General features: G+C 36.9%; 1 protein-coding gene across 4 annotated transcripts in view; it reads right to left on the reverse strand.

Moving 5' to 3' along the window:
* The window catches only part of RALYL (RALY RNA binding protein like), a 618,546-nt gene that overhangs the window by 332,564 nt on the left and 259,043 nt on the right, over window positions 1-26,939 (reverse strand). The gene's annotated exons all lie outside the window — the stretch shown is intronic.

The following is a 26,939-nucleotide window of genomic DNA, read 5'->3' on the forward strand; positions in this document are numbered from 1 at the left end:
TGTCAATCCGTGGAAGGACGTCCACTGTCAGCCATGATGAAATAATGGGTTGAATTAATCCTCCTGACTCAAACAAGGAGAAAGATAGGCTAAGGCAGATGAATCAACAGGTTTTCAGAAATTAAACCACAGGCAGCACAGAGGTGGACATGTGACAGAAAAGAAACAAAGGATGATCCCAGCTTTCTTCCCAGAAAACATTTCAGGTCACAGAGCTGGGGTGTGTGTGTATATAACTGAAAGTAAGTAACCTTATTGAGTTGAAGTGTCAGAGATCAGGGTTCAGAATGTCTGTGGAGGCAGGAACTGTGGGAAAAAAGAGCTATACAGAAGAGTAAGCAGACATTATCTCAGGAGTCCCGTAAATCTGTACTGGTTATTCCTAAAATACGCATGTGAGAGGAACTTCATGAGATTAGTTGCTGTTATTGGAAAGCTGTGAGCGGACGGTTCCTGACCATTGGAGGCTGAAGATCATTCCAGGTCCCATCAGCAACAGTGGAAAATGCAAGCTGTTCTTGGGGCCGGGCCTTAGCAATGAGGATGAATGGTCCTTAAGTGAAAGGTACTCTGGGACCCCTAACAAAACTTAAAAATGAGCCTCAAGATCATCAAACTAAACCAAAACACTTGAATATCTACCAGAGCAAAGCACAGTACTTCTTAAAAAAAAAAAAAAAAAAAAAAAACAGAATTCAGACACTCAACAACATAAATATAAAATCTTTAGTATCCAATCAAAACCTCCTATAGACCGCAAGAATCAGAACATTGACCTCAAACCAGGAGAGTAATAAAGATGTAAAAATAATCAGATGGAACATGTAAAGATGAAAAAACTATGTTATCAAACATAAAAAGTACACTTGATGGATATTGTAAGTGATAAGACTCAGAACCAAGTGTAAATTGGACAGAAATAGAGAATTGGAGAAATAGAGAATCCATGTCCAAAATGTGTCGTAGAGATAATACACTTGGGGAAAATAATAAACAGAGCACCAGTAACCTATATGACAAGTGTCAAGACCGTTAACATTCATATATATGCTACAGTAAAGAGGCAAAACTTTAAAAAATAATGGCCCCAAATCTTCCAAATTTGATGAAACTTAATACCTCAGAGGTCTCAGACTCTCACTACATCAGAATAAACAAAGAGCTCTGGCTGATTGGCTCAGAGATAGAGTGCCCAGTGTGTGGAAGTCCCAGATTTGATTCCCAGTCAGGGCACACAGGAGAAGTGACCATCTGCTTCTCCACCCCTTCCCCTTCTCTCAGGCTTTCTCCTGGGCGCTGATGATGGCTCCATGGCCTTGCCTCAGGTGCTAAAATAGCTCAGTTGCTGAGCAATGGAGCAAGCCTCAGATATGCAGAGCAGTGCCCCATAGAGGGCTTGCCAGTTGGATCCCAGTTAGGGTACTAGTGAGAGTCTGTTTCTCTGTCTCTCTGCTTCCCACATAAAAAAAAAAGAATAAACAAAGAAAAGCACAACCAGACCCATCATAAGAGAATCACTGAAAACCAGCAATAGAGAGGGAAGTTGGGGAGCTCCAGACATTGGAAAATGCTTATGTTCTGAGAAAAAAAAATGAAAACAATGGTTCAGGAAATGTTACAACTACAAAACAAATGTCAAGAGAAAAGTTAATTGTTCAGTAAAGATTCAACTAACCTAGAATTTTTCTGTTTTTAAATAGAAGTATGAATGGAGGGATGGTTAGGTATCTGTGAAAGTTGCTATATTAAAGAAGTTATACTCACTGTCACCTATGGCTGCTCCACAGATGTTTCTGTAATGATGGAAACATTCCATATCTACACCATCCAAAAAGGAAGTCCATAACCCCACGTGACTTGGAGGATTTGAAATGTGGCTGGTGTGGATGAGGTACTGAATTTTAACTTTACTTAATTAAAATCAAGGCAACATTTCACTGGGTTTCTCTACCCAGAAAGGCTAACAGGGCTCTGGTCCTTTAAAAATATAGGATAAATGTAAATCCTAAATAATTTGGCTATTTATTATGTTTTTGGTGCCCCAAATTTACAAGTCACATGACTGTATTAGATATAATTCAGGAGAGTAACAAATAAAAATTTCAAGTAGCTGCTTTCTGAGGACTAATTTACAAGTGGGGGTTTTCATTATGGAAGTATCAGATGCAATGATCTTGGTAAAATCAAAAAGAATATGCTTGAATAAATAATAGCTTTTTTTCTTTGTTTTTGAGAGAGATTTCTAACTTTGAATCTAAAAAGGAATATATAAATTATGAAAATAAAAGCAATGCTAACATAGGCTTTAGAGAAAACATTTTTGGAGCACAATTAACAGGGCAGTATATTCTACCTTTCTCTCAATGTACATTGTTGTGAATTTCCAATGTCAATTTTAGAGTCACTCAGACACTCATACTAAAAAGAGAATGAGCAACAACAATAACAATAACAACAATGAGAAATACTCGGGTATTCACAAAAGTCAGTCAACAATATCAATACATACTATGTTCAAAAACTTGATAAAGTATTAGAGGAATGAAAATGAGTAAGAAAGATCAGATGGTACTCTAACATTATCACCTGAGGTCTACAGCTAGAACCCATGTACATGCCACAATATAAGGTACAATACAGAAAAAGCTGTAAGATGTACAGCATAGAAATTTCTGATAAATAGATCATACCCATTTGAGAAGACCAGATGAAACTTCTTGAAGCATATAATATTTGAATTAATCATTAAAGGATATTGTTAGGAAATCAACTAGCATGCAGTAAATTTCTCAGTGTACTCAAGGGGACAGTTGTTTTCCTAATATGTTTAACTCATCTACATGTACTTGAATTCTTTTTTCATTAAACAAGTTGGCATAAAAGTGCTGAGATTTATAATTAGAAAAGAAAAAAACTAACCTGAAATAAATGAATGGATTCGAGTATCTCTTCTTGGAGAAAATAAACCAAAGACTGTCAAAAAAGGTCTAAATTTATTTTTAGGAAAATCTTCTACAATTTAGAAAGATATTAAGTATATCCACCAGAGCAGTGACAGTTTTTTAAGAGATCTTACGCATCATAAACAGTATTTTGTAAAAAAAATCTCCTGATGTCAATTTTTCATGGGAAATCACCAAGTATATTTGGTACAGAATAAAGATGAATATTGCAATTATGACAAAGATTCAGTCTTAACCCTCAAACTGCTTCCTGAAATAAGCCAAATTTAGATTTTTAAAAGTAAAGATTTTAGGGAATATGTGCACATGAAGATAGGAAAAGATGTAATACCGACTGAAGACAATTGCCACTAAAATCTTTTTATTTGTTATTTCTTTCTAGCACTTAGAGAAAAAAGTTGTAAGTTAGAAAATAAGTCATTATATAATCTACATACTAACTGCCACTACTTAGTATATGAACACCCATTTTATTACATTGTTAAATAATCTTATTGAACATAAAAATAGTTGTGTAGTAATAAAATTGTACCATTGTTTTCTTCACCCTCTTGATGAGCATTTAGCTTGTTTCCAGTGTTTTAAGATCACAAAACTATCTCAAATGGACATTTCAATACCAAACGTAGTAAGCATACATTCCAAGTCCCAGATTTCCTCTGTCAAACAGGATAGGGGAAACCTCTAGTTTAGGTATCAGCCCTCAGCTACTTCCCAGGAAGGTCGGACTCCCTTCCAATCCTGCCAGCAGGCACATGGTGGGTACGATGCCTCCCAGCTCTTTCCTAATGATGCCTTCAATATTTTATGATTCATCAGGCTGAAGAGGAAAAGTGGCAGAATGTGAACTTAGGAGAGGGAGGATTGGACCTGCAGTAGTGGAAGGAATTTGTTTATAAGGTTAGCGAGGCAGGTGCTAATAACAGAAACAGCATAATTCCCTTGTACTCAGAAAAAAATGAATTGGTGTTTGGGGCTTCCCAGGCATATCTCCAAAATTATTACTATTTAAAAATGTGATAAAAATGATACTAGTTTTCTTTGTTAAATTCACACCTGTTGAGTCTACAGAATCTATTTATATATGCTGGGGAGTTCCACTAGTATGTGGCCAATGTATATTACAAATGTAATGGTTGATTACTAAGAAATTAAAAACAGTGCACATTAAAATTATTTTCTTTCTGCAGTCTTTCTGTCTTGGCATCACAATCCAGTTACTACAAGTACAAATAACATTCAGAACAAAAGTAGAATTTCTTACATGTCAAGTTCTTAAAAATATATTAATTTTATTCAGATCAAATTATTCTTTATACTTTTTTTTAAACTATGCACCTCAGACTCTGAGTATAGTATTGTGATAATAGCACCAAATAAGAACCTAAAAACTCAATTTCTATTTTTTTATTTAACTAGTAGTTTGTGTATAAAAAAGTAAAGATATAAAATATTTTTCTTTTAATAATGATCCAGTGATAATACAGGCAATATGATAAAGTTCAAAAAAATTCATTAATATGAGAGATTTTAGAAAGAAAAATGTTTTAAAATATTGCTCAATAAAATGTAGAGAGATTTAAAAATTAAGCAAATAATATATCATTCAATAGCTCAAGGTAGAACATAAACATTGAATAAGAAAAATTAAGTAACAGAAAAATAAAATTACTATATAAAAATAAAAATATCATTCATTTTGTAAAGGAAACAATGCTAGCTAAAATATCTTAAGAGCAATGATTAGATTTCAGTAGAATTAGATTTGAATAGAACTAGCAACAAAAAGTAAGTATTTTTCATCTGGAGATTGAGATTAAGCCTTTTGAGAACAAAAGTAAATAAATATAAACATATAGGAATAAACAATGTAACAACTATAGTGACAAAAGTTAATGATTTAGTATTGGATAGTGTAAATATAAAATTGAAAATGGTTATTGTTAAATCCACATTTAAAACTTAGTTAAAAATTTGAAATATTAATACAATTTTATGTTAAACTTAAATCATTTTGGACAATATAAATTAGTAAAAAAAATTTTTTTTTGCCCTGGCTGGTTGGCTCAGCCTGGTATGTGGAAGTCCCAGGTTTGCTTCCTGACTAGGGCACACAGGAGAAGCACCCATCTGCTTCTCCACCCTTCCTCCACTCCTTTCGCTCTATCTCTCTCTTCTCCTCCCACAGCCAAGGCTCCATTGGAGCAAAGTTGGCCCCGGGCACTGAGGATGGCTCTATGTCCTCTGCCTCAGGTGCTAGAATGGCTCCAGTTGCAATGGAGCAAAGACCCAGATGGGCAGAGATCGCTCCCTGGTGGGCATGCTGGGTGGATCCCGGTTGGGTGCATGCAGGAGCCTGTCTCTCTGCTTCGCTGTTTCTCACTTCAGAAAAATACAAAACATGTTTTCTTAAGCAAGAAGTAAGAGCACATGTTAAGCCATCTCCAGGGGAAAGTTTATCTAGTTGCTTTCTGGAAAGGGGCGTGGCCTACAAAAAACCCATCGATTCCCCTCTCATGAGGGGTCAGACACATCCATGTGGGACTGTGACCAATTTGGAAGATGCTGACTCAGGCCAGGCATTAAGAGTAAAGTAAGGAACAAATAATTTGCTAATTCTTTCTTTGTTCATACTCTGGCCAACTCAAGCAGTTATAACAAATACCACACCCTGGGGACTTCAACAATTATTTCTCAAAGCTCTGGAGGCTGGAAGTCCATGACTGATGTGCCACCTGATAGTTCCTGGGGAGAACTTTTCTCCCTGGTTTGCAGATACCCATCATCTCATTGTGTCCTCATAGGGTGGAGAAAGACAGAGCTGTGACCTCTCTTCCTTTCTTCTAAAGACACTAATCTCATCATGTGGGCCCAACCCTCATGACCTCAGGTAACCTAATTACTTCCCAGAGAACCCCCCCCCCCCCCCACTAAACATCATTGCCCTTAGACATTGTGATTTATATCTTTTTTCTTTTTTTAAATCAGGGATCATGTAATCATTGACTATCCAGTCACTGAATTCAATTTAAAAGATTGAAAAAATGACATTTTTACAGATAAGAAATAAGTAGCAACTTTAAATTAAAAACAAAAAGATTTCAAGAGACCAAAACAAAACAAAAAAATTCCATGCGATAAAATATTTGGTGGTAAAATTCAAAAGTATTCATTCACTTCATGACGGTATCCTGAAGTACACACATATTTTCTAGAATATGAACAAACTGACATAATTGTAGGAAACTTATTGAATGCGAAATTCTTAAAAGCTTTCTCCTGTGTAAAATAGAATCCTGAGTCATACAAGTCACCTAAGAGGCTGACTGTAATGAATACTTCCAAGATAACTTTCCACTGGTCAGCATGACTGAGAAGATTATTTTGAATTATATAAAGAGGTCAAATCAACAACAAGCAGACTTTTCCCACTTGACTTGGGGAGACTGGTCAATCGGGGTGTGATTACCCACTTGTGTGAGAAGGGCCTTGGAAAATATAATAGAACAAGTAGGTTTTATGCTTCCTCTGAGCCACTGGAGATGCTGTGACTGGTGCTCTCTCTAGACTACCAGGGGTTATATACCAAGGACAGACACACCCTGGGTCACTGATTTCTGTTTGAGCCATTATGTAGCAGAGGGCCATGGGCAACCAGGCACCATGACCTTGTCTGTGACTGGTCAGCTACATCCATGCAGAAACCAGGACCTATTTGAAAAGATCCCTCAGCGGGCTGGGACCAGGCTATCAGAATAAAGTAGGGAAAAAGCACCGAGGGCCTCTCCATTCTTCATCACATAATACTTTTTCTAATGCCTGTTCTAAACATTGCTCAAAGGGGTTTCATTTAGGAGATTTTGGATTTTAAAATACAATCTATAAATTATTAAAACTATCTCAAAAGCAGTGCTGCAACTCTATATTTAACAAGCATGGAACACTTACCTCACCTGCCATTAATTTAAGTGCTTATTAAATATTCATTCCCTTACAGTAGTAAGAATAAAGTTCCTCCTTTTTCCTTAATTTCCTCTGGGATCTGGAATATTTCCAGAAAAGTGTTCTAAGTTACTTAGAGAAGCCAGCAATCCTTAGAGTGCCCAAGGATTCTTCAGTGAAAGAACTATTTATATTATACTGAAGGGAATAGCCACAGACGGCTCAATCTTAGCCTGTGATGTAATATTAAGAGAGAGAATGTCAGGTGAAACAATATTTTGAGAATGCCCAAAGAGTGTTCTGATCATTTTTCCTTGGAAATGATAAGATCCATCAATTGACCAACTCCAACTGAAATAATATAAAACAGAATAAAGCACATAAAACTTTGTTTTTGTCTCTTCTCTGTGTCACACATGATAATAGTGTGAAGGATTCATGCTAATGGAGTTTAATAAGGGGACTATGGAGATTCGGAGCACAAGCCTCACACACCGCACACTACTTCTAACTGATGCATTATGTGAGGCCAGCAATGGGAGAAACACAAAGAGGATTTTCCTTGAGTTTTCACTGGGGTGAAACTTGGTTCCAGCCTCCACGTTCCACCACTGAATAAAACATTTGTCTCCATTTTTAAACACTCAGGTCACTTAGAGCTAAACTGCAGGAGGTAAACATTGCCGTGCCCACGGGAGAAATTCACTCACTCCTAGTTAAAGGTCCATTCCACTCTAGTCTTCTTTGTTCAAACTGTCAATCAGGACAGTTCCCTCAGGAGTTAAGTTCAGACCATGAAGTGATTTCACTGAGGTCCTAAACTGCTCACCGAGATGAACAACTTTCAGTCATTATCGATGTGGCTTTGAGAAGACTGGCCCTAGAGTCAAAGGTCTTCAATCCCACAAGCAAGCCCCGGAAATGTATGGACTCTCCTAAAATATAAATAAATGCCCCACAGTTGGTCCCATGGTGAATTTCTTTCCCCACACTAGAATGTTCAGAGTTGTGTTAAGTAGCAGTAAAAATGATATAGTGAAAAATGCCTATTGTATTTCTGGATCAGATAAAAATCCTGTTTACCAATTCTTCAAACTCAACTGCTACGAATGCAGACTCAGTGTTATAAATGATCACATCTACAATCCACACATTGCAAATAACAGACTCTGAACATAATTTCTCTTTAGTGGGATAAAATCCTATCTCCGTTGATACAATAGGCTATAATGATACCCAAGGCTTTCTAATGTTCCTTCCCTTTAGGCATATAAAGAACTGGTATAAAAGATTGGACAATCCAGGCAATGGAGAAATTAAAAATTATGGGTGCCTCCTTCTGAGTAAAAACTATAGGATGATTATGAATGATCATCCATTTATAAACTTAGTAAAGATTAATTTTTGTTAATAGCTTACTCCAGAAATAATAGTAAGGACAGGGTTGAGTATACTTGTGAGATAACTCTGCCACTTAAATGTACATTCACTAGCCATTTGTAGCCTCCAAAGAGGCTTTGCTCTAAGTTTTAATATCAGCACCACTAGTAGGACTTGTTAGACTTGGGGAGGAAGCATACCTTGGTTTTCAAAAGAGCTGTCCTAGAGTTAAACACACAAGGGTCCCGTCTCAGCTTTGCTTGTTTCTAGATGAGCAACTGAGCAGTTATTTAAGCTCTTTCATGCTTGGTTTTCCATCTGTAATTTGGGAATACTAATAGCAATTACTGATCTGTGACTGCTAAAGAGGCCTAAATGAGATGTAGTAAAGCACTCAACACTGTATTGGGCACACAGAAATTGTTAGCTTAGTTATTATTCAGACTATATGGATAGGTTAGAAATAAATGCCTTTGATTGTTTTGCTTTGGGAAAGATTCTATTTATCTATTTGCAGGTACATTGAGTTGATCCAATACATCTCTCCTTTGCATCCTCAGTGTTTTCAGGCAATCTCTGAGAATCTGATAACTTCTCTGTGCCTGGATTCAGACACCGATTTCTAGTGTGTTACAACAGGTCCTTCCCGAAGTGCTTTCACAGGGCCCTCTGGAGAGGAGACACAGTTTCTAATAATATTATATCTGAGATCTTTGAAACAGTGAAGTTACCATGTTATTCTCAACAGGATTCTTGTGAATCAACATACTGGAGAGGTTTTAATTAACAAGTGACAGATCGCAGCCATGGCTGGTATTTATCTTGTATTCATGAGTGATTGGGATTCTACAGGTCTGTTGTCTCTGGTGTTATGACCTAGCCCTTGAGCCTCCCTGGTGTACATGTGAGAAGGAACCGGTGATGTTACAGGAACCCTGGACTGGCTCCCTACACTCTCAGAAATGCATCTTTTCTGAGCCCTTGATTTTGAAAGCAGAGCCTAAAATGTCATTGGGGCCGGCATGATTCTGGGGGGATAACCTTCATCTGCCATGGACATTTCATGTCCTCAGGTGACAGTGGTGGCCAGAGCTCTTTTTGAACATTTTGTGTTAGAAATGTCTCCTGCCAATTTGAGATATTAGTACAAATACTGCTACAATTTCTGCTACAGATAATGAGGTAGTCTCTGGGGATGGCATTCCAGGAAGGAGAGATGCCAGAGACTGGCCAGGTCTATGCAAGCTGTTGTGCTTATTCAGAAATATGTTGTATGGTGGCTCCTATTAGTTCCAAGCTGATGAGACAGATAGAAAATTAACATTCACATGGTAACTGACCAGGCACTGATAGAAATGGTTTCTAATTCACAGATTTCTGCTCTAAACCCATGTGACAGGATGTAGCCAGAGCAGATCTGTGTCTCAGGATGTCTCAGAATGATATGAATCCTGGATTGGCAGCCAGAGAACCCCCCTCCCCCCAGCCAGGATGCAGCCTGAGCAGGGCACTGCCCCTGGGGACTTAGTCAAAGGGAACTGCAGAATGGTGCTGAGTCCCTTAGTCATACAGCCTTTTCTCATGGTTACAGTCTCTTTTTTCCCTCATTAAAGAGACTCTTAACCTTCACTTGGTTCACTGAAATCCACTGGGTTCAAAAGAGTTGTCACTGAAGGGTTTCAAAATGAACACTGCGTGTGACTTCTCAGAGCACGTCATTGTTTACAATGTTTGAAATGGTAGTGCTGAGACAGATCGTGCCACTCCACAATGTGAGCCACAACACAGCTTCTCTGGGCTATAGCTTTGTTTAAGATGTTTGAATCTTGGTCAATGAGTTATGTACCACAGAGCAAGGAGAGATAAACTGTTGTTGCATTTGTATTTTATAGGTCATTTGAGGAAACAGGTAGGAACAAAGTGAACTAATTATGGCCTATATGTCTCCTTTCTGACTTCTCTTATTTGCATTATTTTTCTTGCTAGGTTAAATGTAGGGTGACATATATTATACCTTATATGTGTGTATGAGTATGTGTTTAACTCTTTCTTCCACATGTTAGGTGAGGGCTTTGAACACATTAGGGGCTTAACTCATTTCAGTGAGTCCCTGTACTTGTTATAACCATCAAAAACTGAATGACTAGGGGGATAGACATCTAGCAATCGCTTTTAGTTCTTATTGCTATAACTATTTGAATTAAATATATACATTCACATCAACAGAACCTCTCCTACTCCCCAAGCAGGCAAAGAACAACTAAGTTATTATCTTTTGATATTTATGAGATATTATGTCAGTGAGCATTGGGAAACCCATTGCTTTCAACGATTGTATGATGAGTTTTCTTGAGAGTCCAAATTTCTGACAGAAGCAGTCAGAGATTCTAAAGGAGAAAATCTTTCTGATGTGCTAACATTTGTAACAGGCTCTGTCATATCTCATAGGCAAGAAATATGTGCTGCCTTGTTGTATCAACTGTAAAGATAGATATGTGTGTCTGTAACATATATAAATATATCATTTGAAATTATATATATAAATTATAAATATTATATATATTATATATATATACATGGTCTACTGGAAAGTTCTGTTCATTTTTGGAATAAAACAAAATACAAATTTTTCTTACCGTCAATAAACTTTATTAAATAATATAATTGCCATTATTATTAATGATTTCTTGCCAGCGTGAGGGCAATTTGTATATCCCATTTTTTAAAAACGTTTAATCTTTTGATGTGAAAAATTGAACCAGTGCTTGTTTGATGTATTCTTCATTTTTGAATTTTTTGCCCTTTAAAAAATTTTGTAAGGACAAAAACAAGTGATAGTTGGAGGGTGCTAAGTCTGGGGAATATGGTGGATGCGACAGAATTTCCCAGCCTAGTTCTGCAATTTTTTGACGAGTCCCCAAAGCAGCATGTGGCCTGGCATTATCATGATGCAGTATGATGTTCTTCCTATTGAACATCGCCGGCCTCTTTTCTTGGACTGCTGTCTTTAAATTATCCAGTTGCTGACAATACTTCTCCGAATTGAGCTTTTCATTCAGTTTTAAAAGCTCATAATGTATTGGCCCTCGAATGTCCCACCATATACACAACATTCTCTTATTCAGAGTCAAATTTGGTTTAGAGGTGGAAGGGCTAGGTTTTCCGGGTTTACAATAGGCCCTTTTCCTTACGATGTTTTCGTAGGTAATCCACTTTTCATCCCCAGTTATCATCCGGTTCAAGAAGGGCTCGATTTTGTTCTAAGCAAGCAGAGATGTGCATATGACAATTCAATCATCCAAATTCTTCTGACTTAATTCATGTGGTCCAAATATGGACCAATATGGTCCAAAATGGTTTGCTGAGCTGAATTTAGCCTTTCTGTGATCTCTGATGTTGTCAGAACAGGATCTTTCTCCAACATGGTCTTAACAACATCATCATCGATCAAAGATGGTCGCCCAGAACGTGGCTTATCAGAAAGGTTGAAATCACCTGTTTTGAATTTTTCGAACCATCTTCTGCATGTCCTATCAGAAACTATACCTTCACCAATCACTTTCAATAAATTTCTACATGCTTCTGTAGCATTTCTTCCTTGTTGAAATTTGTAAAAATTACAGTGGCGTAAATGAACTTTATCAGTAGCATGGGTACACTATTGCTTCATACATAAGACTAACGTGAATCAACTTTGTTTTAGTTAATTTGCTATGTCAGTATGTATATATTAAGTGATAAAAATAGAGAGCACACATGCACCAAATAAACATGTGCTTACGTATCAAAACTTGTTGTGATAGAAACGGACAGAACTTTCCGGTAGACCTGATATATATAATTTGTCCTCTCTATGCAAAGCTAGTGATCACTGTCCTTCCTGGCATGACCAACCATCCGAATGACATGGGAGAGCCTATGTAAATTAAATAAATATGTAAATTAAATAGGTTAATGTAAATAATTTGTCAGGGATTGCTATATTTCTGGAGTGAGCAAAGTACAATTTTAAGAATCAGAGCTATGTAAGAAATACTGTTAACTACTGTTCTAATGGTGCAATTTTAAATGTCTTCACAATTTTTGTGAGCAGTACTGAATGGAAGATATGCCCGGTACAGAATTAGGGACAGGCAATCCCATATTTGGGATCGATTTCATTATTTTAAAATGACACATAAAAATACTTCTCTCTACGAAAACATTTTAGCACCCACAATGCGCAATAAAATCACATAAACAAGAAGAGCTATTTAAAAAATTGGATGGAGAGTATTTCCCTCCATTTAAAATAAAAAAGCTTGTATTTTACTGAAGTATACTTAGGAATTATAGCTCTCACTATGGAGCTATTGTTTAGTGGGTAGCTGTGTAGTTTATTCAGTAAAATAAAATTGAGTATCACTTAGGATCATAAACACAAATAGTAATGACCTCAATGTTGCAAAGATTTATACAGGTTATTGCAACTACCTAAGCAGGTTTTATAGGCTTAAGCGACTGGAAGCCAAAATGATTTTTAAAAGAGTGCTGATACTTCTCACCTACTGCGTGTTCAGCAGGCACTGATTGTAACGTTATCTGATTATCTCTGTTTCCATAAAACATGTTATATGCTTCTAGGGAGGCCCTCTGCCAGAACTCTCAGGCTCTGCATAGGACTTCTCTCGCATCTACAGCGACACCGGCACCACGCAGTCCTTCCTGGTGAAGCTCACACCTGTAGCCCACAGTCCACATGCAACACAAAGGCTGCTCAGAATCATGGCCGAGGACCCTTTACCCGGCCAGTTCTCCTGCTGGGTCACCAACAGCTATTCCTTGCTGGGCTCCAGCATGAGTCCAGTTCTGTTCCAGAGAGTTCATAAGTTATCACAGAACTCAAAGTCAGCATTATTCATATTGCACAGGTCAGCCCAACAACATATATGGAAGCCAACTTTGTCTGAGATGACAAAGTGACACGTGAAGTCTGAACTCCGACCAGTGTCTGCTCACCGTATCGCCTCATCTGCTGATGCCTTAGACTGAAGCCAAACTTCAGCATTTTGATATCGGAGGATCTGACAAGGACCAGAGCATCCTAAACATCCTCAGGCTGTTCTTGCTCATTCTGAGACATTCCCTCCTTTGGAGCACTGACACTAGCATCCTCTGTGGTGATCTGTCCATCAGAAGATGGTCCTACCAGGCACTGAACCTCTCCCTCTCTATAAACTGCAGCAGACAGCATGCTTTATTGTTTTCAGGAATTTCTCTTTCTCTAACCAAACACCTTTTATGATATATATGTAATCAACATGTTAGTATATATTTTTTCTCTAAAATTAATTTCGTAAGCAAATGTATAAGATATTTTTATACTCTCCAAGTTATTTATTTATTTAAGAAATATAGACATTATCATGTTCATGGATATTTACCCCTACTTGTAAAACCCAGTTATAATTAATCCTCAAAGTCTATGAACTATGATACTTGAGTTAAAAAGGTTTGTTTGAACTCCTTTAATTATTCAAATTTTTATCATTATCTGGGTATAATAGAAATAGCAGTAGCCAAAGAATCATGACAAGTTTTTTCAGGCGGTGGCGCAGTGGGTGAGCATTGGACTGGGATGCAGAGGACCCAGGTTCAAAACCCAGAGGTTGCCAGCTTGAGTGCGGGCTTATCTGGTTTGAGCAAGGCTCACTAGCTTGAGCAAGGGGTCACTTGGTCTGCTGTAGCCCCCTGGTCAAGGCACATATGAGAGAGCAATCAATGAATAACTAGGGTGCCATCACAAAGAACTGGTGCTTCTCGTCTCTCTCCCTTCCTGTCTGTCTGTCCCCATCTGTCCCTCTCTCTGTCTCTGTCACACACACACACACACAAAAGAATCATGATGAGGGCAAAATGTTTATTCTTCGCATTCTTGACATCCTCCAAGTAGAATGGGCTATACTTTTTATTTTATTTTATAAATTTTTTTCAATTTAAGTGAGAGGAGGGGAGATAGACTCCTTCATGTGCTCTGATTAGGATCCACCAGTGAGCTCTGTCTGGGGCAATGCTCCGCCCACCTGAGACCAATGCTTGAAACTGAGCTATTTTTAGCAACTGAGGTGGAGGCTCCACAGAGCCATCCTCAACACTCAGGGCCAATGTGCTTGAATCAATCATGTAATGGCTGCAGGAGGAGATAGATAGAGGAAGAGAGAAAGGGGAGGGAGGAAGGCGGGAAGCAGATGTTGGCGTCTCCTGTGTGCCCTGACCAGGAATTGAACCGGGACTTCCACATGCTGGGTTGATTCTCTACCACTGAGCAAATTGGCCAGGGCCTGGGCTATAATTTTTATAGAATAAAACTCCATCACAAGTGTTTCAAAACTGTAAAAAACTCAGCTTTCTTTATTTCTTTTAAAAACTACAGATTATTTGCACAGTAGTTATAATGTGGTACTAGTTTAATAAACATGAGTGCTCAGCATCTTTGTCATAGCAGAGTTATTTTCCGAAGTTTTTGTTTGAATTGTTTCACATTTGTATAATAATTTGAAGTTCACAAAATGCTTACCTATTGTTGTTTTGATTCACATAATAACCTTGGAGAGTAGGCGGGTCTTGCATTATTGGTGCTATTTGTAGAAGAAACATCTCATGCTCAGATGTTCAGGGACACTGGTCATATAGTTACAGACTGAGCCCCATCCCAGGCAATAGCTCAGTCAGCACTTATAGTCCACGATAGTGCTATGTGTGGTGCAAATAGTATCAACCTTTGCATTGACTCAGTTACTGTTTTGTTTTTTGGGGTTTTTTTATTTTTTATTTACAGACAGAGATAGTCAGAGAGAGGGACAGATAGGGACAGACAGATAAAAAGGGAGAGAGATGAGAAGCATCAATTTTTCATTGTGGCAATTTAGTTGTTCACTGATTGCTTTCTCATATGTGCCTTGACTGAGGGGCTACAGCAGACTGAGAAACCCCTTGCTCAAGCCAGCAACCTTGGGTCCAAGCTGGTGAGCTTTGCTCAAACCAAATGAACCCATGCTCAAGCTAGCGACCTCAGGGTCTAGAACGTGGGTCCTCTGCATCCCAGTCTGACACTCTATCCACTGTGTCACAGCCCGGTCAGGCACTCACTGTTGTTTGAGTAAACATGTCAAGTACTTGAAAATGCTTACCTTGTTCATAAATGAGAGGATCTTACTCCCTCTTCAAGGTGTGCAGATGTGAACACTCCACAGTATTAGAATTTTATTCTGAGGGATAATAATCTTAAAAAAAATAGTGTTTCTGAAGCACTATAAGACCTTTTCATGTGTCTAACCTTATCTCCCTTTAATTTTTTTTCTGTGAATCTTTTTTCTTTACAATGCAAGCAACGAGTGAGCATTGACTCTAAGGCACCAAGTTAGCAAGCTCATTGCTGTTGCTGGATACAGACAACACAGAGTCTTAGCAAGATCAACCATTCAGCGACTGCCAGGTATCAACTCGTGAAACCTGTACTTAATTTTCCTCTTCAAGAAAGGATTCACATTGGGATCCCAAGGGCCGCCGATGTAAAATCCTATAACTCTCTGTCAGCTAATTGTGACACTTACTGTCATCAGGACCTAAAAATTACTATGTAAACTATAAACTCAAGTCAGCGGCTTGTAATTGTCTATAAAACATCCAGAGTCAGCAGCCAGAGCTCACCTCTACGAATGCAGGGTGAGACCTTCTCCATGTCAAACACCTGCCCTGTCATCGGCAGGCACAGGAGACCTCTGTCAGCTGTGGAGGCACTCAGCCTCATCTTCTGTATCACAGAGCAATGAAGAAGCAAATACCCTCTGTGCTTAATGAGACTTGACAGTCCATCCTTGATGGCAGATTGATATACTCTTCACTTAGACTTTTTTACATCCCCCTAATTGCTAGATCCTAACCAGAGGCCACAGCCTGCATTTCCGAGTGGAAGCCTATGAGTGCGTCCCACCCAGCCACGATGTCTGCGCCTGGCATCACTGGAGAGTGGTACACCTCCTAGAATGCATGATTACACTCTGTACTTGGTAATTAAATAACATCAGAATAGCATGAGTTGCACATGGGCCAATGATTCCCGAGCCCCCTGAACTTAGAATTACTCTTAATTCAATTCTGTGCACCTGCAGTCAACAAGAATCCATCAAAGCAGAATCTCACTACACATAATTATATTTCTAGACCTGATGAGTAAACAAGCTTTGGGGATAGTGTCTTAGTAATTGTAGAATGTTTTATTTTTCTTTCAGAAAAGGAGATGGGGAAGGGGAAGTAGGAAGAGTGGGAAACAAGGCAAACCCACCATCATCACGTTAGCTGGTCAATAAAAAAAACCTAGTTCTTATAGTATGTTCTTGACACTTTTGTCAAATACAGAGGCTTCTAGATAAATGTCAGCGAGATTACAGCTTTTCTCTGGCTACATATGTATGTACAGTTTTTAGTTAAATTGATCTATCTTTGCGTTGGGATGACTTTCAGATGTAGAAGCTTAGATTACCATTGTCACCTTCAGAAGAGAGCAAAATGTTAGGTATCATGAAAATTTAAAGAGCAGATTGATTTGGGCTGACAGAATTCAATCTAAAAATTATATTTTCATCTGGTAAAATTTTACTTGTATTCCAGTTCAAGTAAACTACTTATAAGTCAGACACAATTAATGAGTATCTTATAAATGTAGATTGTTTTTATCTGCTGAATAATTTAAAGCACTTTTTTTGGATAAAATACATAGTAACTGGATATTAGTATTCTGTCACCTAATATAATATATTATTTTACTTACAATTCAAAATCATTTTTAATTCCAATGAATTTAGAAAACCTAAACTTCCTTTTCACAAGAAAAATTATTTCTTTAGCATAACTAAATCTATTTTTGAACCTAAAAAAATGTCTAATAACCTAATAGGTCACAAAACAGCTTGATTACTAGTGTTTCAAAAAACAATAACTTGAACTGTAAACTTTGTAATAATTAATGACAGAGCTAGATCTTGGAAAAATCTAATTTTCTATTTAATTAAGATATGGAGGCAATATGAGAATACTGAAAGCGTAGACTCTGGAATCAGGCAGCCTTGGTTTGAATGGCAGCCTCTCCTGTCAGCTGTACGTCTTTGAGACAGTTCTTTAACTTCTCAAATCTTCATTCTCCCTCCCTGTAAAATCGGAACAATGGTATTCCTTCTCCAGTAAGGCTGGACTGGAGATGAAGGCAATTATGACAATACCTGGGGACAGAGGGTACTCACTGAAAATCTCAGCCACATCACAGTGATCTAGTTGGAACAGTGGGTCATCAAGGAAAAGTCATGACAGTGCATAAGAACAGTCCAGAAGTTTCAGAGAATGGGACCAATCAGAAGTCATGGTCACGTTTACCAGTGTTAACTTTGTCACTGCTGCCACTAAAATAGTAAGTATGGAATTTTGGTCACAATATACTAACAAATCCAAGTGAGATATGAAAAAATAGGACAGCAAACTTCAACACATGACAGTCACACATGAGTACAAATGACAGGACTCGTGTAAATTAAAGCAGCCACTGTATACTGAGCTCCCCCACTCACAGTGGATTCTGCCAACATTTTAATCAAACTTATCCTTTGGGCCCTAACATCTGATAACAATTAATTGCAATTTAACAAATTTTCCTTATACCTTTTTTATTTTTTCTATTTTGAAGTTACCACCTTCGTACTAATTTTAATGACATGCAATTTGAGATTTTTTTTCCCACCAAACACCTGTGGGTCAGCCAACTTTCCCATTCCTACAGGGACATTAAGTGTTACTAAAAGATTAATATTAAAATTTAATATCAAAACACCATTTACTGAATGATCTTTTGTTTATCTAATGGTATGCAACAATTCCATACATTCTTACAAACATCAGGATTTCAGTAAGAATTGTATGTACGGGTGTGCTTGCGTGTGGACATCTACAGTGCTGCTCTTCTCACTGCCTTTCTCCAATCATGTGTAGGAATGTAACTATCTACTCTGAGATAAAAACTCTCAGGTCACTGATCATTTGCTGAATTGTTGAAAAACTATTTTGATGGGATTGTTATAAAGTCATAAATTAATTTGAAAAAATCTACTTTATAATAGTCAATCCTGCTTTCTAGAAACATGGCTGGTAGATTTTCATTTACTTAAAATGTTTTAAAAAATTATTGAGCAAAATTTTAATATATTCTTAAAATATAGATTAATAGGTCCTAATTCTGGCTGTCAGTACACATGAACCACCTATGGAATTAAAAAAAAATTATACCTGAGAGCTATCCTCAAAGATTTTGACTTTATGAGACAGAGAGAGAATAAAATTAGACATAGATAAAAATAATCTTTCTTGAACATTCATATTTGTTCTCATAGTTTTTTAGTTTGTATAGTACTTTGGTTTGCATGTAATGTACAGGAAATGATCATTCTGAAAAATATTTTATTGCACTGCCCATGGACTTACAAAATAATAGTCGATGGAAGTGTTTTGATGATTTTAATTGACGTCTCACCAAAATTTCACCAATTTATAAAGAATTTAATTGGCTAATAACTTGTGTGTACATTAAAACATAATTCATTATTTCTAATGTTCTAAAACATTCATGAAGAGTGTTAGATTGGATGTGCAATGACATTTGAAAAGCAGTGTTTATTTTTAAATGTTACCTAACTTTGGTGAGCAATGGACACACAACAATTTGCATAACTCCACCATTTTAAAGAACTTCATAAAACAGTTTATTAAAATGTGAACACTAGCTTTTAATTTACCTCTTCGCAAAGTGCAGTGTTTTCTAAAAGCTAACGCTTCCTATGTGTACACACACACACACACACACACACAACACATTCAGTAGCTACCATAAACATTCCATAGAAAGATGGCATTATATACTGATGACTCATATGTCACCTTCAAGGTCATTCACATGCATCTCAGAAGCACCAAAAGGAATGATCTAATCAAGTTTGACAGCCAGAATGGAAGATTATTGTTTGATATCATCTTGTCATTCCAAATAATTATAATATATGTGAGGTAGGTTGCATAATCTCAATTTAGTCATGTCAAGAAAATTAACTTTTTGACAGAACTAATTATTTTCAGAATCAAAATCTGCTCAGCAGGGACATAAATGGCACTTTCACAGGCAACTCTAGCTCCCCCAGCCATACTGCTGAACACCCAGCCTCATGTTTAATTTCCATTAGTGAAGTCAGTCATTATTTTAATATGATTACACAGTGCTGTAAAATGTCCCTTTTTTAAATGAAAAGCAATTAATTTTCACTTAGTAACATTTTGGATGCCAAATATTTAGAAGTGACTTCTCAGAATGTAGTTTTTTTCTACAAATATTTGTTATTAACCCCCAAGTTGGTATCAGACTGAAGATAAGGAGAAAAAAAATAGAACCATAAAGACCTCAATTTTTAAGTGCCTTCATTAACATGGCATTAATTTTAAATATTCCCATTCATGCCAGGACATCAGTATAAAAAGGAATTTTTTAGTTCCAAAGCTACAAGAATATTAAATAGCAGACTTAAAAATAGTTCATTATAAAATACATATATAGAAATGAAATAAACATGTTGTATATGTCTTTTTCCATCAGATTTGATTACACACTGATTGTAGATGTTATAAGTTATTCAGCCTTGATTATCAAGAAAGTTGACCAGGTGTCATGAGTACAAGGCCTGAAGAAAGTTGTAAAATAAACACTGCAGCTCTATAAGACACTGAACCACAACCATTTGCAACTTAAATCAGTTTCTTAAATCATCACAGTTCAGTTCTATAGAAATTTGTTTTATGTGTTACACACATGGTGATAAATGTGTACTGCTTCAGATTATCCTGAGTGTAGGGGAAAAGAAATTATTTTAAAACCATTTTATTTATACTCTCTTCAAATCAAGAGGACTGGTTGTTTCTCAAGAAATGCCAGTGGGTTTTATGATCCCTCTATAACGTCCAAGGTTAGACCTTTTTCCTGAAAATGTGAGAAATTCTGCACTTCTGGATTGGCTTCGCCTGACCTGCAAGCTAGCTCCCTAAATCACACATCAGGTGCACAGTCCTCAGAGGGTCTCTACCTCCTGCATTCAAGGCTGAACATTTGTGACCGCTTCACTGCTTCAAAGGTGGTCATATGGCTGAATAAAATTAAAATAAAAAAATAATTCTCTGATCTTATTAATGATTTTCAATTTCTTCTATTTTTTCTTATTTCTTTTTTTTCTTTATTGAGGTATAATTGACAAATAAAAATTGAATATATTTAATATGTACTATTTGGCATGCATATATATATATATATATATATATATATATATATTAATTCTCACTTATATATGGAATGTTAAATTGTCAAGCTCATAGAAAAAGAGAGTAGAACAGTGGTTGCCAGAGGCTGGAGGGAAAGGGAAATGGGGAGGTGCTGGTCAAAGGGCACAAAGTTTTAGCCATGAAGATAGGTTCTGAAGATCTAAAGAACAGCATGGTGACTGCGGTTAACAATGTTGGGTTGCATACTTGAAATTTGCTAAGAGGGTAGATAAGCTTCTCAAGGGTGCAGGGTTGGTAACTGAATTATTTGATATGATCATTTTTTTTTAAAGATTTGCTAATAAAGCTCACAATTCACTAACTTAATTTTGCTCCCATTTTTCCGAAATCAATACTTTATTGATAATAAAGGAGTATTTAGTTTGAAGAAGAAATTTAAAAAAATTAATAAGCTCCTCCTCCATAATGTAAGCTACTGAAGAAAGCTGGTTGCGTAGTCTTCATATTGTATTTTTTATCTTTTATGAACAAGGCTGTTCACACAATAAATACTGATACAATTTTGCCCAATAAAGCATGCATTTGATAGGTTGCATAAAAGAAGAAAAATATCAGAAAAAAGGCCCTTTTTTCTCCTGAATAAATAGTAATTCACTAATCATAGATAGGTAAAAGAACAAAAAAATTATGAATATAATTATCATTATCGATAATTTTTGGCTTTGTTCTTTCGGAATTATATAAAGTTTTTCCTATCCTCTCAGGAAATACAACAATTCAACTTTTTCATCATCACTGTCCCTCTTAGATTAATGTACAGGGTTTCTCAGTCTTTAAAATTTTGTGTTATTCCATTTGGCTTTTATGAAAGCTCTACATTAGTACCTATTCTCATTAACTGAAAGAAATCCAAAAAAGATTTTTGCTTTTATGGGGAAAAAAGCACAAAGTAAAAACAGTGTCCAGAGTTCATTTTGCAGTGAGCCTCAGAGAGCTGGTAAGGTCAGGGTCAGCATAGACCTGGACATAATTAACTGTTTCAGTTGTGGCAAATGACCTGAGGTCACTGTGCATGCATTGCCTCTGTGGTCAGGGAATGCTCAAAAATCATTCCATGTGGATTAATGATAATTGCTTCTTCAGTTTACACCATTTCAGTTTTTGAAAGCTTTCATAGGGATGAAAGCTTTTTGGATAGTGGGGGAAACCTATATTGGAAAAAGTTTCATTGAACGGGATAAAAACATAATTTATAGAGCACTACGGAAGCTTTGATGATGAAACTTAAATGGATAGCTATTCCAGCATCTCATACCTTCCTCACTAGAGGTTAGAAGAGCATCCAAGTGCACCTTGCTATCAGACAATGAGCGCTTTGGCTGAGGTACTGTGCTAACAAGCCTAAAAGGAGATGCATTAGGGACTGCAATGAGTCTTTTTAGTCAAAGTAAGTAATTAATGGAATTATGAATAATAGATATTATTCCATCCAATCACAGAAAATGACACTGAATATAAAAAGAAGGACTTGATATGTTTTTATTTTTTGTGACAGAGACAGAGAGAGGGACAGATAGGGAAGAAAGACAGGAAGGGAGAGAGATAAGAAGCATCAATTATTTGTTGAGGCACCTTAGCTGTTCATTGATTGCTTTCTCATATGTGCCTTGACCAGGGGCTACAGCAGAGCAAGTGACCCCTTGCTCAAGCCAGTGATCTTGGGCTCAAGTGAGCAACCTTGGGCTTCAAGCCAGTGACGTTTGGGCTCAAGCCAGTGACCATGGGGTCGTGTCTATGATCCTATGCTCAAACTGGTGAGCCTGTGCTCAAGCAGATGACCTTGGGGTTTCAAACCTAGGTCCTATGCGTCCCAGTCTGATGCTCTATCCATTGTGCCACTGCCTGGTCAGGCAGGATTTGATATGCTTGATAAAGTAGCTAGAAGTCTGAAGAGCTGATCATGTAATGAAAGCAACATCGTAGGGTGACAACATTCAGTCTGCAAAACGCAGGCTCAAGAGCTTATTCATTCAGAGCACAAAACTCATTTTTATTTCTGATTTACAAATCTGGCTATGTTATGATACTTCTAAGGGATACATGGAAATCATGTGTTTCTTTATGAATAATTAAAACAAAGTCATGTTGGCTTCTAGAAATTAGGCATAGAAAGATTTCTTCATGAGTCAAAACATGTTATGGAGATATATACCAGAAATTTATGTGTTCCCATGGACCAATGCCACCCCATTAAATTTAATTTCTAAAAAAATATAAAAAAATAATTGTAAATGTTAAAAAATCATTCATTTCCTTTTCTGAAATCGTGCATATGATACAGACGAAGAAAACAGTGTAAATAATCTACAATGCTATCCCTACATATGCAATTGTTAAGAGTGTAGTCTATTATGAAAGAGTAGAAAGCTAACTCCCATACTCAAACCCCACTCTTTCCACTCCACACACATGCACACATCAGGAAGGTGTAGTTAGATCGATCGATACTAAGCCATCTGATAAGCTACTGTTACTAGCAGCCACCATGTTGTGAAAGGTACAGACCCACACTTGGCTCCTTGTTTGTGGACCTGAGTAAGTTGATTCAGGCCTTCTACGGGTCCCACCGGGTCCCTCTGTCTTGCCCTGCCTCCACATACATGTTTGAGAGTCGTGATCTCAGAGCCAAGCTTCCGCACTGTGCTGCAGGAGTCATCAGTTCTCTACTTACTCCCACAGCGCAGTGGCATTGTGAGATCTGGAGGGAGGTTCCAATGGGTGTTAAGAGGTCCCCTCTTAGACCACGAGCTGAGGTAGAATCATGACCCAATTTTTCCCAGAGCTCTGACTTAGAATACTGAGCACTTAAGCAGCTATTACGAAGAAATATTTGGGTTCTTATCAGCTTTCTTCATGTTGTTTAGCTTTTTTGGGAATCCAATGGGAAAGAGAAGAAGATTTCTTTTCATCTTTTCCTTTTTTTTATTTCAAAGCCATGATATCATGAAAAAAATATTAAAACTCTCCTAACACTGTGCTGTTTATAATAAATGCTAAAAGACAGGGAAAGTTTGAAGATAAAGCTGCAATTATATTACTTTGGATCTGATTGACTTGAAGTGTTCCTGAAAAGTCTAGGTCACATCTGGATGTGTGTGTGTGTGTGTGTGTGTGTGTGTGTGTGTTTAGATGTATTTAAATATATGTATTGTATATATATTTAAATATGTATTTATAGATATTTACACATAAGAATATATTCATATTTCACAGATATATGGTAGATAATCTAATGTTTGCTTCATTAAAAGGGTTTATTTGAAGAATGGCAGTAATGTCTTGACATGAATTAAGCATATACTCAGTAGTTTCATTTGATTGGTTACATAATTGTGCCAATAAAGTCATGGTTATGAGTTGTTATTAAATCGACAGTCAACACTGGGAAAGACAATGTCCTATCCATCCTTGTAAAGGTAGCTTCAGCATTCCAAATGCAGCCATCCAATATAACTAGCCCCTCCTATCCTTGCTTGTTTTCATGGGAGACTGGGGTCTCAAAGGTCTAACAGTAACTAAAATGATGACTGAACCTGAAATAACAAAATCAAAAGAATAATTACTTCAGTATCATCTTTTGTTTTGCTGCTAGTAATAATCTCACTAATCGCAATAAGCTGAGGGAAGCTCAAAGAAGTTTGTGACTTTTTAGCATATAGTACTGAGTGCTGGCATGGTCTATTTGCTACGAAACACTTGATAGTAACCAGTAACAGGTCTGTTCACCCAATGGATTCCCACCCCTGCTTTTGAACAGATGCCTTATGTGCTTCTTCTGTACTTACTGGTGAAAAGGAACAGAAGGGTACAAACAAGAAAGAAAATATGAAGCTCTGCTTAGTTTTAAGTCTCTAAAAAGGAAGATGATAAAGAGATGAGCACCTAAAGTTTTTAGAGTGAAGCTATGTGAAAATAAAAGATCAATGAGAGATAGGTAAAACAGTTTCCAAATTGTCATATGCTTTGTATGTGTGAATTAGTGACCTATTCATAAGAGTGCCCATATGCCACATAAATATGAAAAATTATAAAACTAACATTTTTATTTTAAGGTATATTTCTTTTGATGCATATTTTCAAAACAAATAATAATGAATATTAAGAGTTGAAACAAACATAATTAAATCAAGAGAGCTTTTAATAAATCAACACAAAGTCAAAATGATACTTTCAAATTGATGTCTCAAAATGTTTTACACCCCCTACACTGTTGCAGTTACCTTGGGACACCTAACCAAGGCATGTAAAGTGAGCAACATTTGCTAATTTGTAAGTCAGTTTTTGTTTTTGTTTTTCACAGAGCTCTGTTCCCCAAGAAAGAGCTGCAGTGATCTTACTCTTCATTGTATAGATTAGAGATGAATGTACGTTGTCTGTACTATAAGTAAGTGCTCTGGTATGGAAAATATATAATAATAGGGCCCCTTTGAGAGTTTGGACTCCATTAAGAAGCACGTATAACCATGAATACAAATGTAACTATAGCACAAACCACTGTATGCGTGTAATGCCTTGTTAGAGCTGTCATGTGCTGATATAATGTGCACCCATATGGGTACCGATAGGGTAGAACATCACCATTCTTATGGTAGCCAGTATGGTTTGTGAAGATGGAGGTGTTTGAATGTGAGTTCAGAGAAGGGATTTCTACAGATTAGAGAAAGCAGGAGTGGCTCATGGAGTATTCCATTTGATGACTGCCCTGCATACATACATATAGAAGAACAGTCCGGAGAGATGCTGAACATATTAACTGAGGTTGATCAAACTGTGGAGGCTTTTCAGTAATAGCAAAAAGGTTCCAATGTAACAAGGAGGATTTACTGAAATTTTTGTTTGCTTTTGGAGCATGGGTCTCATATTATAGCTAAATAATTGCAAAAATTTTTTTTGTAATCAAATCTCTTTTCAAAGCTCTGCGCGAGCTATACAATTGAATTATATATGTAAGCTAGGTTTCAAAATTGGATGCTTCTCAGTGCAGGATTATTGTTCTGGGCTTGGAATGGAAAGTTACTTTTTATTATACATTATTTTTAATTTTTTTTTTAAAACCATGGGTCTATGTTACTTTTGCAATTAAAAAAGTAGAGTGGAATTGAAGGGGTAAAAAAACCTTCCTACATTTCTACAATGTATAGATATGAATCTTGCATTTTTTTTCAAAGTAATTCTTTGATTTTGCCAATTGGCAGTGTTAGGACACTAAAATCCACCAGCCACATTTCTAAGTTAAATATAATACTGGTTCTGTAATAGAATTATTGTGTGACTTCTGAAAAACTGATTTCTAAAAAATTTTTTTCTCTAATATGAGTCTAGTGCAAATTGCCATTCACCTATGACTTTTCCATAATTTTACAAAACATAGGAAAACAAAGATTTAGGGAGTAAGGGTAAGGATTGACTCTAATACTCCAATAGAAACACAGAACTGGAAAGAAATTTAGAAGTGCTTTGGGACTAACTGCTTCCCAACGTAGGAACTGATTCTGTGGCTTCTGTGAGAAATCATCATCAATAATACGTTAAACTCCACACCTATCAGAATGACCACAATCTGGACACTGACAACACCAAGTGCTGACAAGGCGGAGGAGCAACAGGAACTCTCATTCATTGTTGGTAGATGTGCGAATGGAACAGCCACCATGGAAGATAGCTTACGTTTTCTTGCAAACCTAAGAATACTCTTACCCTACTATCCAGCTACCACGGTCCTCAGTATTTACCCAAAGGACTTGAAAACTGATGTCCACACAAAGACCTGCACATGTATATTAATTGCAGCTTTATCCATAATTGCCAGAACTTGGAAGCAACCATTGTCTGGATGGACCACAGTTTATGGTCCTTTAATAGGTAAATGGAGAAATAAACTGTGGTCCATCCAGACAATGGTATGTTACCTAGCGCTAAAAGGAAATGAGCTATCAAGCCATGAAAAGACATGCATTTTAGTAAGTGACAGAAGCCAATAGAGAAAGGCTGCACACTGTGTGATTCCAACTCTGTGACATTCTGGAAAAGACAAAAGTATGGAAATAGTAAAAAGACCCCTGGTGGCTAGGGATTGGGAGGGTGGCGAATAGGTGGGTCACAGAAGATTTTTAAATCAGTGAAATTATTCTGCATGACAGTATAATAATGGACACATGTCATTATACATTTGTCAAAACTAGGAGATTTTAAAACACCACAAGTGAAGGTAAAAAGGTGGACTCTGAGTGATTATCATTTGGTAATGCAGGT

This window comes from Saccopteryx leptura, chromosome 3, assembly GCF_036850995.1.
Source record: "Saccopteryx leptura isolate mSacLep1 chromosome 3, mSacLep1_pri_phased_curated, whole genome shotgun sequence".
Lineage (NCBI taxonomy): Eukaryota > Metazoa > Chordata > Mammalia > Chiroptera > Emballonuridae > Saccopteryx > Saccopteryx leptura.